The following is a 14,695-nucleotide window of genomic DNA, read 5'->3' on the forward strand; positions in this document are numbered from 1 at the left end:
AAGAGAGAGAGAGAGAGAGAGAGAGAGAGAGAGAGAGAGAGAGAGAGAGAAATTGGGAAAGTAATTGTGTAAACTTGTTTATGGAAATATGCATTGAACTCTGATAAACTCTGAGCTCGTACATGTTGAACTGACTGTATTAATCAGAATGAAACCTTGAGATCCGAAGTAACTCATAACCATCCCCCATATCACAAGACGCGGATCTGTATTCACAATGGATCTATGTGGCACCGCAGAGGTCTTGAAATGAAACTGGTATCTCACAGACAGGAGCAATTTATTGAGCAAATCTCATGTGATTCATATGCTTTAATGTGCTTATCTTCATAGCATTTGTACTTTGCTTCAATACTTCAAAAAATACAAATATTTGTGAAGTAAAATGAATCCATCTACACTGTCCATTATACTAACACAGGACCTAAAGCTCCATAAAACATTCAGGTCACCTGGCACACAATCCCAACATATGCAGCATATGAAGGAGCACAAAATTCTCAAATCCAAGAAAATGAGGATATTTATCAATGCTAAGATGACAGTGATATTAAAACTATCCGACAAGAACTTTAAAGCCATTATGGCAAAGCAGTCAAAGCAAGCAGCTGTGAACATTCTCGAAACTAGAAAACTACAACAAGTCATAGAAAATATAAAGGAGAAAGTTCATCAAGAAGTATTATACTCAAAATTAAGGATTCTATTAATAAATCCAACATGCAGAGGTGTGTTTATGCTAATAGGTCCACCCTTATGACCATATTTTTAGATAGTATCATGAGCAATGCACACAAAATACAGGGACAAAATAAGAACTAGAGAAGATATAATTATGTATATAGAAATCTCTATGTTGTGCATGTTCCCATGATTCATAATTATTTACGGTGCATTTTGCTTTTAAGTTGCATGATGAAGCCTGAGCCTTTCAGAATTGGTAGAAATTGCTCCTCAGTCATAGAGGTAGAGAAAGGTCCATGGTTATAAAGTACCATGGTGGCAATTGCACTTACAAAGAACCAGTATAAAATGTCTATTTGCATATCATTTACATTTTTGTCGCCATACCTGTCAATCAGCTCTAGCAGCTAGCAAATCAGGTAGCCCACTTGGGAAACTGGGCCAAAGGCAAACAATTCAAGGTGATCTAAAGTATATGAAGCCCTGTATGTATATTCATATTTTAGGGAATATTTTTGAAGAATAATAGCATGTGAAAATATCTGATTAGGATGCCTCAAGGAGCAGTTTTTCATCTTTTATTTTACTTTTGTTAATCATATCAAACTTTGCTTGATTTTAGCTCTTTTCTGTGTAATTTTTAGATTATCATGGTACTTCCAAATAACACTTTGTGGTTAAATGCTGAGAAACTCTTGTGTTTTATTTATTTACTTACTTCTTTATTTAATTTGATTTGTATATATGTATAATACACTAAATAAATATATTTATATAATACATTTGTTGTTTTGTGTGTGTGTGTGTGTGTGTGTGTGTGTGTATGTGTGTGTGTAACTGAAAAATCTCTAAGGTCACAGACATACACATTGACATCAGATGGATGGACCCAGTAACAAGAGAATAAAAATTGCTATTTCTAGAACAGAAAGTCCTGGAGGTTGAGCAACCATCCTTTTAGATAGGGATTCTGGGGTTTTCTCCTGGTGCTTATATTTCAGCCTGGGAGATAAAATGTCTGTGAATGATGACATAAGGAAAATCCTGCTTGCTTAATAATGAAGTTTCCAGAAGTGATGTTTCTTTGGGGGTTAATAGCCAGTTATTGTGTCTGCAGAATCCGGGGATTGAGAAGATGCTTAGCAATCATTATCTCCATGGTTGCTCTGTGTGGATGCTGGGGAAAGGGTCTTCCCAGACATCCTAGACAGCCCTACACTCCTGACTGACAAAGGGCACTTTTTCCAAGCGCTACAATATTTGGTTTAGTTTATATCTAATGTTGCAAATTTAGCTTCCTCACAAGGACACACTGTGAAATTAATCTTTTCTCCTCAATAACATAGAAATTGTGATGTTGGCACCCAAAACACTCTGTAAGTTAGCTGTGATGTTGGGCCCTTGTCATCTTCCTTGGAGCGGGTAATCCCTGCCAGATATTTTCCTTTGCACTAAATCTGTGGCCATACTAACATTCATTATGGGACGGGAGGATAACCCAATCAACAAGTTTGCTTAAACAGATAACCTTTCTTTGTTAAAACTTGTACACAAAAGAGATGTTGTATGGAAGTAAGGACTAAGGGGAAAAAAGGGAAAGAAACATTGTAGCAATTTGCTGAACATGGAGACTTATTGAGGATGCAGTCCTGAATAATACACACTGGCTTTGCTCTCCTCTCTTTAGTCTGTGTGGAGAAGCTATGAATCATTCATGGTCTCCCAGCTGAGAAGGGCTTCAAAGGGGATGGTTCTGATTGGATGTCCTGTGTGAATTGCCATGCTGCAGAATCCGCTACACCCCTAGCACTGGAGGGTGGAGGAAGCACTTTCATCTGGGCCTCCAAAGTGTTTAGGGTCACAGTTCACCAGGAGATAACGATGTAGATGTACATTCAGAATTAGCTGCCGAGATACCTGTGTAGTGCGGTGTGGAAAAGTGAGCCAGTTAGATCCCCAGTGGATGCTGTGAATCAATTACTGTATTCTGAATACAAGGTTGGCTGCAGGGGATAAACAGATGTCAGAGAAATTTTCCCTAATAAGACCCTGGTAATAGAAGAGCACTGTCAGCTTCATTTTGCATTAAAAATCTCATTTCCTCTTTATATGACCAGTTTTATTAGTTTCCTAAACAAAGATATTTTGTGTAACTGTAAGCAGCATTGTGTGAATGCTGCCACCAAATTTTGTATTTCTAGACCGTCTCACAAAAATCAAGAGAAAGAAGATAAGTCTATCTAAAGTTGCAACTTGAATAGTTGTATAGTATAGTAAAGTATAGTAAAAAATGGTTTCCGTGTGAAGCGTCATCGACATGGTATTGGGCGATGCTTGATTTTCATACTAAATCAGCAGAGTCAAAATTCCAAACAAATTCACACAATCACAGTGTAGATTGAAGCTAACATTTAAGTCTTTCTGTGTCTTTTATTTTTCCTGTCATGGGTGATACTAATATAAAATTGCTACAATTCTAGCTCAAGTGAGAGTTATTTCTCTGGAAAATTTCATTTTTCAAACCTTATGCATTGTAAACTATCACCGGCATGGTGTATTTACTAACCCGAGCATCGCTCTTTCTCAAAAGGAAGCTGACATCCATTTCTTTCCCTCTATCGCCTTTGGAGGCCCAAATTGATGTCAAATGTCATTTTGAGGTATATACTAATATCCAATTAACCTCTCCCTTCATCTGCAACTATCTAAAAGAGAGAGAGCATCTCCTTCAGGCTGTGCAACAACAGATTTTCTGAATAAGACTCCAAGTCGAGAAGACGGATGAGGAGGTGATGTGAGTTCACTTTGCAATGTCGTCTATTGATTTCTCTAGAATACGTTGTTTTAAGATTCACTGGACTCCAAATTCTTAGAATGTGAAACCCTTTGTTCCAAACATCTAAAACCCAGGAATGCTCAAGGAAGAGTTTTTTCTTTATGATGGGAAAAACAAAAACAACAAAGGTCACATATTCAAATGGCACAAACAAATCAGACGGGCTGAAACTGTGCGACATACATCACTTATATATTATAACGTGCCTTACATACATAACATACTATTGTGTTGTGAAACTTAAACATTTTGATTTATTTGGTGTTACTTATTTAGTTTTTGCCTGCATATGTGAGAATATTATGTCTTATCTAGGGAGCCCCTCTAACTATGTTGGCTGCACAAGACAGATAATGGATTTGTCCTTTTCCAAAACAACACTGGGTAGCCCAGCCCAAAGAAAACTCTCACACAATGTAGAAAAACAGAGCTTCTGCAGGTGGCATTCTTCCACTGGTTCAAGGAACAGTTCTACTCTGGGTAGTTTCCCTATAGAATAAGATAAATTAAAGTGAAATGTTCAAGCAAACTGAGGTTATAATTCTTAAAGACATCCCCATGTTTTTAAAGAGAAGTAGTGTCATGTCAATTCCTCGGTTTCGATAGTTGCATTCTTCCAAGACTCTACTTCAATTTCAGTTTAATTTAGTGTTCTTCACTACCCATTAGAATTTTGAGTAACTTATCTTAATTTTTAATTTGGTGTCCTTCACTACTGGTTTGAATTTGAGGACCTCCAATGTTTACCACCACTTCAAACATTTTTCCACAGATAGTATTCCAAAGGATTTCTTCAAACAAGATGTGTGGTATTATTTATTGACCCATTGGCTTATATTAGTTAATAATAGATTAAGGAAAGGTGAAAAGTAAATCTGGAAGATTATTGACACATTGAGTATTGAATCATTATTCATTGCTATGGAAAAAGAGACTTGAAGCAGCTTTAGTCCATGGACATGAGACTCTATAGAGCTTTGGAGTTTATTTTCCATGTGATCACAACCACAAACGCTACTTGGAAGAGAGAAACCAAAGACAAATTCACTCCTTCTAACTATAAATGTTACCATTTTCTTGTAAATAAATACACCCTATTTATTATTAGAATATGGATATATGCCTTTTGTGTCTGAAACACTAGATTTTTTATAGATAGTAGAGTAGCTATGTAGAGATAGTTGATTACAAATAATTTAATAATAAATTAATTGGCTTTGTGGTCTCATTTAGAGTCTTTTCATCTGTCTTTTTGTCTAAAGTATGTTGCCTTTCTATTTGGGAAATCTTTCCTTAAAGAAATGCATTGGGTATACATTGTTTCCTACAGCTCCTGTATCAGAAAGTGGGTAAAACAAGCACCAAAATAAAAAGTGACCTTTGCAAAAATACTAGCGTAGAAAGTTTGAAGTGCAGATTCACTGCTCCTCAGTGCTGAGCTGGAGCATCTGAGGAAAGCTGGATCCACACATCAGCATTCTAACGGGATCCGGTGTTCTTGTGTGATGGCTGGGAACTGGTTCTGATAACATACAAATAAAATTTGAATGTCCACGAGTGGTACTGGCAAAGTTAATATTTAATTCAACACCACTTGTGGGTCACGAAAAGCTTGTTAGAATTTACATAAGAAAAGTTCAAATTATATTTATTCTTAAAATCTATTAACTTCCCCACCTTATTTCTTCTAAAACATTTCTCATGTTAACATGTTTTGAGTAGTGAATTTAAACATATTGGAATGGATAGTGAAATTTAAAGAATAAAAAGCATAGTGGTTTATCATAAGTAGTTTTAAAAACAAAAGATAATGCAAGGGGAATATATTTAATCTTGAAATATACAGTATAATAAAAATTTAAAAGTATTTCCCGTTATTTTGATTTTGACCAGGCAGATCATGATTTATATATACATAGAAATGAATGTGAAAGTTATCACAATGTCCTGGTGCAGGACCATGAGTCATTAAATTCAGCGTAATAGCATGCAGAGCACGCAGTATGTGGATCATGATATCCTAATATGGATTAATTAATAGATGAATAATGAAAAAATGAGTGGAAACTACTTAATTCCATTTAGACAGCAAGCAGTGCACTTGTTTTTAGGACAATGTCTTATACGTTTGTTTCAACACACCTTCCTCATTCTTACACATACTCAACAAATGGATTTTGACATTCTCTTATTTTTAGGCAAAGTATAGTAACTGGCACTTAAAAATACAAGGATGAGTGATACAAGAAAGAGGAAGATAATTGAAAGTTGAGTGTATTATAGCAAATTCAGTGATAGGAAACAGGGTGATCATGGCCTCCAGCCTCTGCTCATATCAAATATGGTGCCTTGGTTCTCAAGAGAAGCAACATGGACTCCGAGTCTAGATCTGAACACTACATAAAACTTACTGGAAAAAAATGGGAATTCCTGGTTAAGGTCTGTGAAAGGTAATAAAACAAAAAGTAGACATACATAGGGGGAACATGATATTCAATTATCTGGAAATCATCAAGTAAGACCCCAGTGTAAATTTATTTATTTTTTTGTTTTGTTTTTATTTTTTGAAATGGGTCTCACTATATCATCCGGGTGTCTCAGATAGGGTTTCTATTGCTGTGAAGAGGCACCATGACCATGGCAACTCCTGTAAAGGAAAACAGTTAATCACGATGGCTCACTTAGAGTTCAGAGATTTTGCCCGTTATCATCATGGTGGGAAGCAAGGCAGCACACAGGCAGACATGGTGCTAGAACAGGAGCTGAGAGCCCTTACATCTTGATTTACAGACAACAAGAAATGGTTTGGGACACTGTGTAGTATCTTGAGCACGAATGAAACCTCAAAGCCCTCCTCCACAGTAACACACTTCCTCCAATAAGGCCACGCCTACTTCAACAAAACCTCCTAATAGTGCCCCTTTGGGGGCCATTTTCTTTCAACCAGCACACCAATTGTCCTGTGCTGTGGTTGACTTAAACATTCGGTTTCAGCCTCTATAGTGTTTTGGTTACAGTTGTGAATCACTACACATGGCTCCACTTCATATTCTTCATGAATCTGATAAAAGCCCATGGATAGAGAGGGAAGGAGTTCATGAGAAAAAAAATTTTGATTGTGTTTAACATGGTGTTGTACACCTTTAATCCCAGCACTCCAGAGGCAACGGCAAGCAGACCTCTGTGAGTTCAAGGCCATCCTGGTTTCTACTGGACTCTTGTACCAACTAGGGATATATAGTGAGAACTTGTCTCAAAATAAATAAATTAATTAAATTATTACATTAAAATAGATTGCTATTACAGAAATAATATGCAGTTGATCCATAATTTTATGAGAATGTTGTACTCTATGTTTGTTTGGACTTGCCCAGACATGAAGACAGTAACCAAAATTCTGAAAAATGTACCAGTGTCAAAAGATGATATTTAAAAAAATCAAACAAAGGGCTGAGTTTTAATGCTATAAATTTGCCCTTTCCTCCATGAGCTGCTTTGGCCAAGATGTTTCACCACATCAGTAGAAACCCTGACAAAACTTGGTACCAGGACCGGGCAGTGGTGGCGCATGCCTTTAATCCCAGCACTCGGGAGGCAGAGGCAGGTGGATCTCTGTGAGTTCTAGGTCGGCCTGGTCTACAAGAGCTAGTGCCAGGACAGGCTCCAAAGCTACAGAGAAACCCTGTCTCGGAAAAAAAAATACTCAGCAAGAACAAAGGATCCTTTCCAAAAATGTGAAAAACAAAATATAGTGTCCTCTTTCCCCAAAATGCTAACATCATTGAAGAACAGATCCTACTGTCTAGCCTTTGCCAGATAAGCCCCTCAGTGCAGAGGGTGGCGAAGGCAGTGGTTTATAAGTGACAATGAGATGCTAGCCAAGTTGCTTTCCTGGGGAAGAAAGCCCGGGGGAAATCTGCCCTTGAAAGTAAGGGTGCTGTTGCTGTGACTTGCCCATTAGGCAAAGGTATACTCAGTTTCTGTGTGCACACAAGTTAAGGACACGGCACATATACAAGTGGAGAGCACACAATGAGGCATCCAATATTAAAGTAAATTAAATTAAAAAGTGGTTTTTTTTGAGCTAAAAGGTAACCAGCATTCTATGTAAACACCTAGCCAAAAAAAATTGCCTCAATAAAAACACTGATTTCTCAAATGAACATAACTATACATAATTATTTATTTTTGCAAACATCCACATATACAAGATTCTATGTATCAACAATAAAGTTATAAACCTGGAACCTAAAATATGTAATGAAGGCAATTCCCATTTGCCTGATGGCAAGCAAAGGATTTATCTGAAAAGAATTATCACTTCATCTTTATACGCAGTTTGGTTCCTGTACGTGTTTATTGATGGGTGCTATTTTCACAGTTCAGCACTAATTATTCATTTGCATATCCAGGAGAATGTAGACATAGTTCTCACTATTCTCAAGAGATTGTTTTTGTAAATAATAGTGTAGATGAGAGGCTCAGACTGGGTTTAGTTCTCACTCCTAGCTCGCACCATCACCCTGTCAGGGAGTCAGAAGTGCAGGCAACATTGTATCTCCCATAATTAAGGTACCCATAATTCAGGGGCAGGAAAGGAATTTCATGTGAGAGGAGCACAGAATGAAGAGTTGGTCCCTGGGTTCTGTTTCACTTTAGTGCCAAGGCATTAGCATCTTGAACATTTGGATGTGAGCACAAGAAGTTCCTAAGGGGGTGAGATAATAATAATGATGTCAGATTTGCCTAGAATCTTGTCCTGAACGCTGCTCCGCTGCTTCCAAATAAGAGTAGAGCAGACAGTTTCCTGGGTTCCCTTTCGCATTCTTTTTTATTTATATAAAAAAAGAAGCTCAAGAACCCAATGATTTAGATTATTTGCTTGATTATAAAGATGTGCTTTTCAAAAACCTTCATGTGTGCAAAAAAAAAAAAAACCACCACCAAAAACAACAACAACAACAAAACAAACAAACATAAAAAACCTTCATGTGCTACATTGGTGGTGGTGGTGGTGGAAGCTGATGTGATTGTGCCAGGCTTGTGCAAGCCCTGCTATGCACGTGGAGGTCAGAAAATACTCACCAGTGTGAGCCCTCATCTCTCACCCCTTCAGAGACAGAGTCTTTGGTTCATCACGGTGGAGTACGCCAGCCCAGGAGGCTCCTGAACTCCAGGCTATTCTGCCTCTCCCTCTCCCCTCACCATGGGAACACGGAGGTTAGTGTTCTATGGTGTCCATCTCTACATGAATTCTGGGATGTGATCTCAGATCCTTATGATCATGCACCAAGTGGTTTATACACTGAACATTTCTCCCAGTTCCCAAGTACACTTTATTTCATTTAAATACGATTTTTTTTTAAAAAAAGGATGAAAGTGTGGTTTTGTTTCTTCCACTTGACCATCAGCCCTTGGGATAGTTTGGGTTTTGTTGCTGAAGCGAACAGTATTATTTTTAAATAATTAATGGAGATGTTTAGGCAATATTTTGAAACTGATAGACTAAGTATTTTCTATTTAGTTAAATTCAACAAACGATTGTTTGAATTCACTATGGTTAACCTGCAGAGCAGGTACCGGAAGATTACCAATGTGACCAAGACAAGGATTTCTGCATGATCCATCAAAGCAAGGTTCTCTTCAGAGAGATTACCCATAAGCCTGTGCTGGTAAGTGCCCTGGAGAACAGTATGGCAGAATGGCAAGGAGACGATACTCCCCAGAAAATGAATCTTTCAATATGGATAAGACTTCAAAAGTTCAGCAAGATGGAGCAAATGAACTAAAAAAAATGTGGGAAATTTATTGTTGGGTTTGAGATGTTAGAAGAGAATTATTTTTTACCTGTACAAATGAGTCTTATCTTCTATCTGATATAACTGATGAAGGGTTATAGATTAGGCTGTGACATTGTTTGTGCTGTGCTTGAAGGAGATAAAGATACTGGGATCTTTGTGAAATAGGGGTCAGAGACAGGAGTATGAGACCATGTAGCCCACATTTTGTAACCTATTTAACCTTAACAGAAATCAGGTGGTGGCGGTGGCGGTGGTGGTAGTCGTAAGTAAAACCATATGCAAGAAGTGTAGGCAGAATTTTTTCAAAGTAGGTTTTGAAAAGACAAAAATGGTTTGTTCAGTTGTGTCTCCACAGCTATTTTAAGGCACTGTGTAAAAAAGTACTATGTTCTTTAGTAAGTAAAAGATCCTTGCATCACCACTTCTAAATGAAGATCGAATTAGATTCATGTGTAATACTTTTGATAAGTTTTTAAGAAATTCAATGACAGCTATGTTAATGCTGTAACATTATATGTAATGATCAGACTATTGTGTAAATGAGAGTAAACTGCTCAAGTATAAGAACAAAGAACATCCTTTATAATGTAAATATCAGCTCACATCATGGATATCATATATGTAGACATATATAAAAGCACCCTGCCTACACCATTCAAGAATCCGTTTCATAGGCTCTGAGAATCCCCAGTACGTGTTGAATTGTGCAAACCCTGTGATTACTAACACGAAGTTTGAATCTCTCGCTTCTGACCTGTTGTTTTATTTTGTTTTCAATCTTATTCCTTGAGGCCTACCCCACCCTTTACGGTTTTAAGTCTTTTTCTCCTGAGTATATATATAACCTATGTGTTTGGTCCCTCAGATGAGGCTGCAGACCAAGGAATTGGAAGCTGCTGCCTCTTGACAGCTTCTGCTTTCTTCTTCGCTCATGAAAAACATCCTGAGTAAAGAACACCAGCAGTGGCTTGTGTAGCTTCTGGGCATTTTTTTTGTTCTTGTGATCTGAAGTCCACTTATTGTGTTTTCTGTTATTTGGAGGTCATCAAACTTTGATCACTAGTGGGGGAGTGTGGGGTTTTGCCTTGATCTTTGAGATCACACTAGAGGCTGATTTTAAACAACATGTATGAAAGGTTTATTTTAAAATGAAAAAAAAAGTGCTATAATCTAGTCCTGTGAGGGTAACTGTTAAAGAATGGGTGAGATTCAAAATAGTACTAATTATAATTAATTTGTTTTGGAAGAAAGCAACATCATTACTGATACCCAGTAATTCTAAATTCGACTGGGTTCATTACAGAATGCAGCTCCGCTTCTCTTTTACATCCATATGATCAGATGTGCACAAGCCTACTGCTCATTCAGGTAGGCTACACATACACATGTACAAAAGCAGAGAAACACACACACAGATACACACATACATAGATGAATCATACTGATACACCTACACACACATACACACAGTTACACACACAAACATCCTTCTTACCAATCTTGACAACATGTGTGTGTGAACTGTGTGTATATCTGTGTGTGTGAGTGTGTGTGTGTAGGTGTGTGTGTTTTGTCATGAGAACCACCACAACGTATGCCCATTTTATTGACAATTTACTATTCAGGTTAGAAAGACTAAATTTCCTTGTGTTTTTAAATGACAACGTAATTATTTTTGAAAACTTAATTGAATGCAACCATAATAAGTAAAACTGACAGGTTTTCTGCACATTTGGGTATACTTCACAGGGAAATATTTTAGAGCTCTTGAAGACTCTGTGTCTCATGCCTTGCATGTTTGCCCAAGGTCACTGGAGAAGCGATGCTTCAGGAACAATCAGATCCGGACACCAGCCTTAATTCTTACATGTTTTCACCCATTCACTAACTAAGTAATCTACTACCAGATTATTAAGTTACTTTTCCTTAAATGACTATTTAAATTATATAAAGGGAACCACCTAAAGTGGTTCAAGTCTAACTCAGTTTGATTGTGTTGATCGAAGTCTTTATTTTAGGGCTGCATTTTATGAAATTAAAAAATTAGGGCAACTTGAAACTCACTGTGAACTAGAGGACAGACATTATTTGTTTTTTACATACTGAAATTTGTGGATCTACGCTTCCCTCTTCTTCAGTGACTCTCAGGATCCTTTCTTGATCCTATTTTTAATTTGTAGCTAATGGAGTCACATAATCTAAGCAACATACTAAGTATTAGTTGAATGTCTTCTTTTATAAATGAAATCTAAATGATCCATATTAAGACCCGTGTCTTAGATGCCCAGATTTCTTGCCATCTCCACAGAATGGTATTCCTTCTTCTGAGATCTGATCAGTACTTAACATTACTTATTTACTCAACTATTGGTTCAAGCACTTGCAAAAAAGTCCATTTGCAGTTATATAATATTGCATAAAATGTTATATAATAAGGTTCAAGTAGAGATCAAAAGAATATTTAAGGACTAACATAAATTTTAGTTTTAAGTACTAAGCAAGTGCGTACAAGTTAAAGTAACAAAAAAACTTTGATTAAAATAAAATTTTATATTCATCAGAAGATATGATTAGATGAGTGGATTTTAGAGGGTGTTGAGAATCTAGCAGATGCCTTGCAGATGGTCTGAGCATAGACATGGAATCAGTGACACATAGGGTCAGATTTGTGGAACCGTGCGTTAGTCAACCTTGTTTTGGTAGAGAATCCATAGGGAAATACTTGAAATTAATCCTGAAACAGAAGTAGAAGACTCTCAATGGCACAAGCAGCAGTATGGCTGGATTCTGGCCGATGGCCAACTCCCAAGTTGCTCATAAGTTCCTTTAGGAATAATGATCCCTGGTTAAAGACATCGAGAAGTCTGCCAATTTCCATCCCCTTCTGGAGGCTCACATCCACACCAAAGCAAGTTAAAGGTCTGAGAGACTCTGTTATAGATGCCACCAACCCCTTCTGTTCACCTCTGCCCATCAGTGTTGTTAGAAAACCATTTAGCTTAGTTTCTTATGCATGTCATGTTTCCAGTGTGAACCACTCTTTACATGGGCATTTGGAGATTTCAGCAGAAAGTAACACCAGGCCACTAAAATAGGAAGTACTATGGGTAATTTCATTTTTAAAGAGGTAAATATGAAAGTTGAATGAATTCAAATAATTTCTGTCCAATTAAGCAGGGCTGGGATGCAATCTGTCCAATTTATGCTTAATGAGTTGTTCTCCATGGCACTGGCCATCTCCACAATCGGATTAGTAGGTTTTATTGTTCTCAGGCAATATCAAATATGATAAATCATCATAATGTTCAACAAGTTTGACAAGATTCTCCCACCAGAATTTATAAAGTGATGAGTTGCTTCAAATATTAACATGCTTAATAAATATTGAATGAGCTCCTATGGCAAAAACAAAACTTATTTACAAAGCAAAGGAAAACAAGCAAACACAAGTGTAATAATGATAACTTCTGGTTGATGAAGGTATATCCTGAGCAAAGAAAAATGTTTAGGCTCTTTATAATAATAATTAAATTCGGTTAAACTATTTGGTAAGCTTGTTATTGTTGTTTTGACTTAGATGTTTATGCACTTCGCATAATTATACCTAAATTAGATTTTAGAAAGAGAATCTGCAGTTTCTAAACCAGTGCTGTTGAAGTGTGAGAAGCCTTCCTTCTAAGCCTGGATATCTGGATATTTTATTCCTCTTGGGATTTTTCTGTGAGGTTGAGAAGCGTTAATGATTTTTCTCCAGCAAGCATCTAAAACCACAAACGTCACTTAAGAGGTATTCAGCGATGTTGATGTCACTGCTTGGGAAATAAAGCTGCCACAAAAAAGCAACTTTTCTGAAATCTACCAAGGAAAATGCCAGTGTGAGTACACACTAAAAAATAAAAGCTTTTTATGGCCACTTTCAAGGAGCATTGGAACTAAGAGCACAGCCCAAGAGGAGCGTATTTAGAAACTCTTCCGCCTTCTAAGCTGTCGGTAGCGTCAACAAATACAGCACAGAAGAATGTGTATTTTCATTCATAGAGAAACACAAAGGGACCAGCAAAGGATTTTACAAAAGGCTTCTAGGTGTAGTTAATCACCTGACTAAAGGCCTTTTGTAGGATGAGGGAGAAAAGGAAAGGCAGCCATGGAAACTGGGAAAGGTTCTGTGGAATTAGTGTACTGGTAGCCAGGTGGAAGAACTTCTAATGTTAAATTCTTTTTCATTGATTTTCAACTTTCAGAATGAGCTATTGGCAAGGTACTATAGCATGGCTGTTTAATGTTCCCAAAAGAATCACATGTCAAAACCTTGGCTTCCAGGGTGGTGCTGTTGGGAGGTACTCTAGAAGATCTAGAAGATCTTTAACACTCTTGCAACTTTGACTAATGCCTGTCTAAGCTTAGTGCACAGCTATACTGATGATTTACTGCTTACATAGGATAATCACTTCCACTACTTTTGAAATCTTAACGTGTCTAATTTCTTGTCTTTCTTGTATTTTTTTTCCTGAAATATTTATTGAGAGACTTTCGCAAAATGAGTAGTTAGAAGAAAAATATCCCAAGTCTCTACATTTCTAAATATGTTTTTATGTGTTCTTCACACCGACACTGGGTACCAGTTGGGGTTTAATTTGGGACCATAACAAACGCCCATCTGGAGCAAATTATTACCTATGGCTGGAGGTCCAGTCTAGGTGTCAACAAGCTAAAACAATGTACGATAGAATTGCTTTCTTTCTGTCTCTTGCTTGTGAAAGTGACTCCAGAATTTATTCACTTATTTTGTGGAGTGGAGTCCCATTCTCTAGCTCCCTAGGAATGGAGTCTGCCTTATCTTCTGGAAAGTACTGCACTTCTTCACCCACAACTTTTGACTACCCCAAGGTCAGGACTCCTCGACAGAATAGTTGTATCATATCTCTTAATCATTTTTCTTTTCTTTTTCAATTTAATATTATTTTTAATTGATATACAAAGTAACAGGTCTTATCATAGCATTTCCATCCATACTTAGTTTATATAATCCTTCACACCCAGCCTGCCCTCTTCCCCATCTCCTTGCTCCTGTGTGACATTCTTGCCCGTACCTACGACCCTAAGTATTCCCCATTCTTCTCTCAGATCACGTGTGTCCTGTTGTTCTCCCAACCCTTCCCAGTCCCCACCTCACAGTTCTGTTCCTAATACTTTCCACTTCCATCAGCTCTCCAGAAAGTATCGTAATTCCACTTTGTCTTCACAATGGAACAAAATCCCATTTTTTTTTTTGCCATTACTCCTTGAAGGCGTAAGTCACAAACAATGCCACAGCAGTTTGGAATTATGATTAATAGGGTGGTATTTATTTAAAGGGGAAAAAACTTACAGATCA

This window comes from Microtus ochrogaster, unplaced genomic scaffold (genome assembly GCF_000317375.1).
Source record: "Microtus ochrogaster isolate Prairie Vole_2 unplaced genomic scaffold, MicOch1.0 UNK2, whole genome shotgun sequence".
NCBI lineage: Eukaryota > Metazoa > Chordata > Mammalia > Rodentia > Cricetidae > Microtus > Microtus ochrogaster.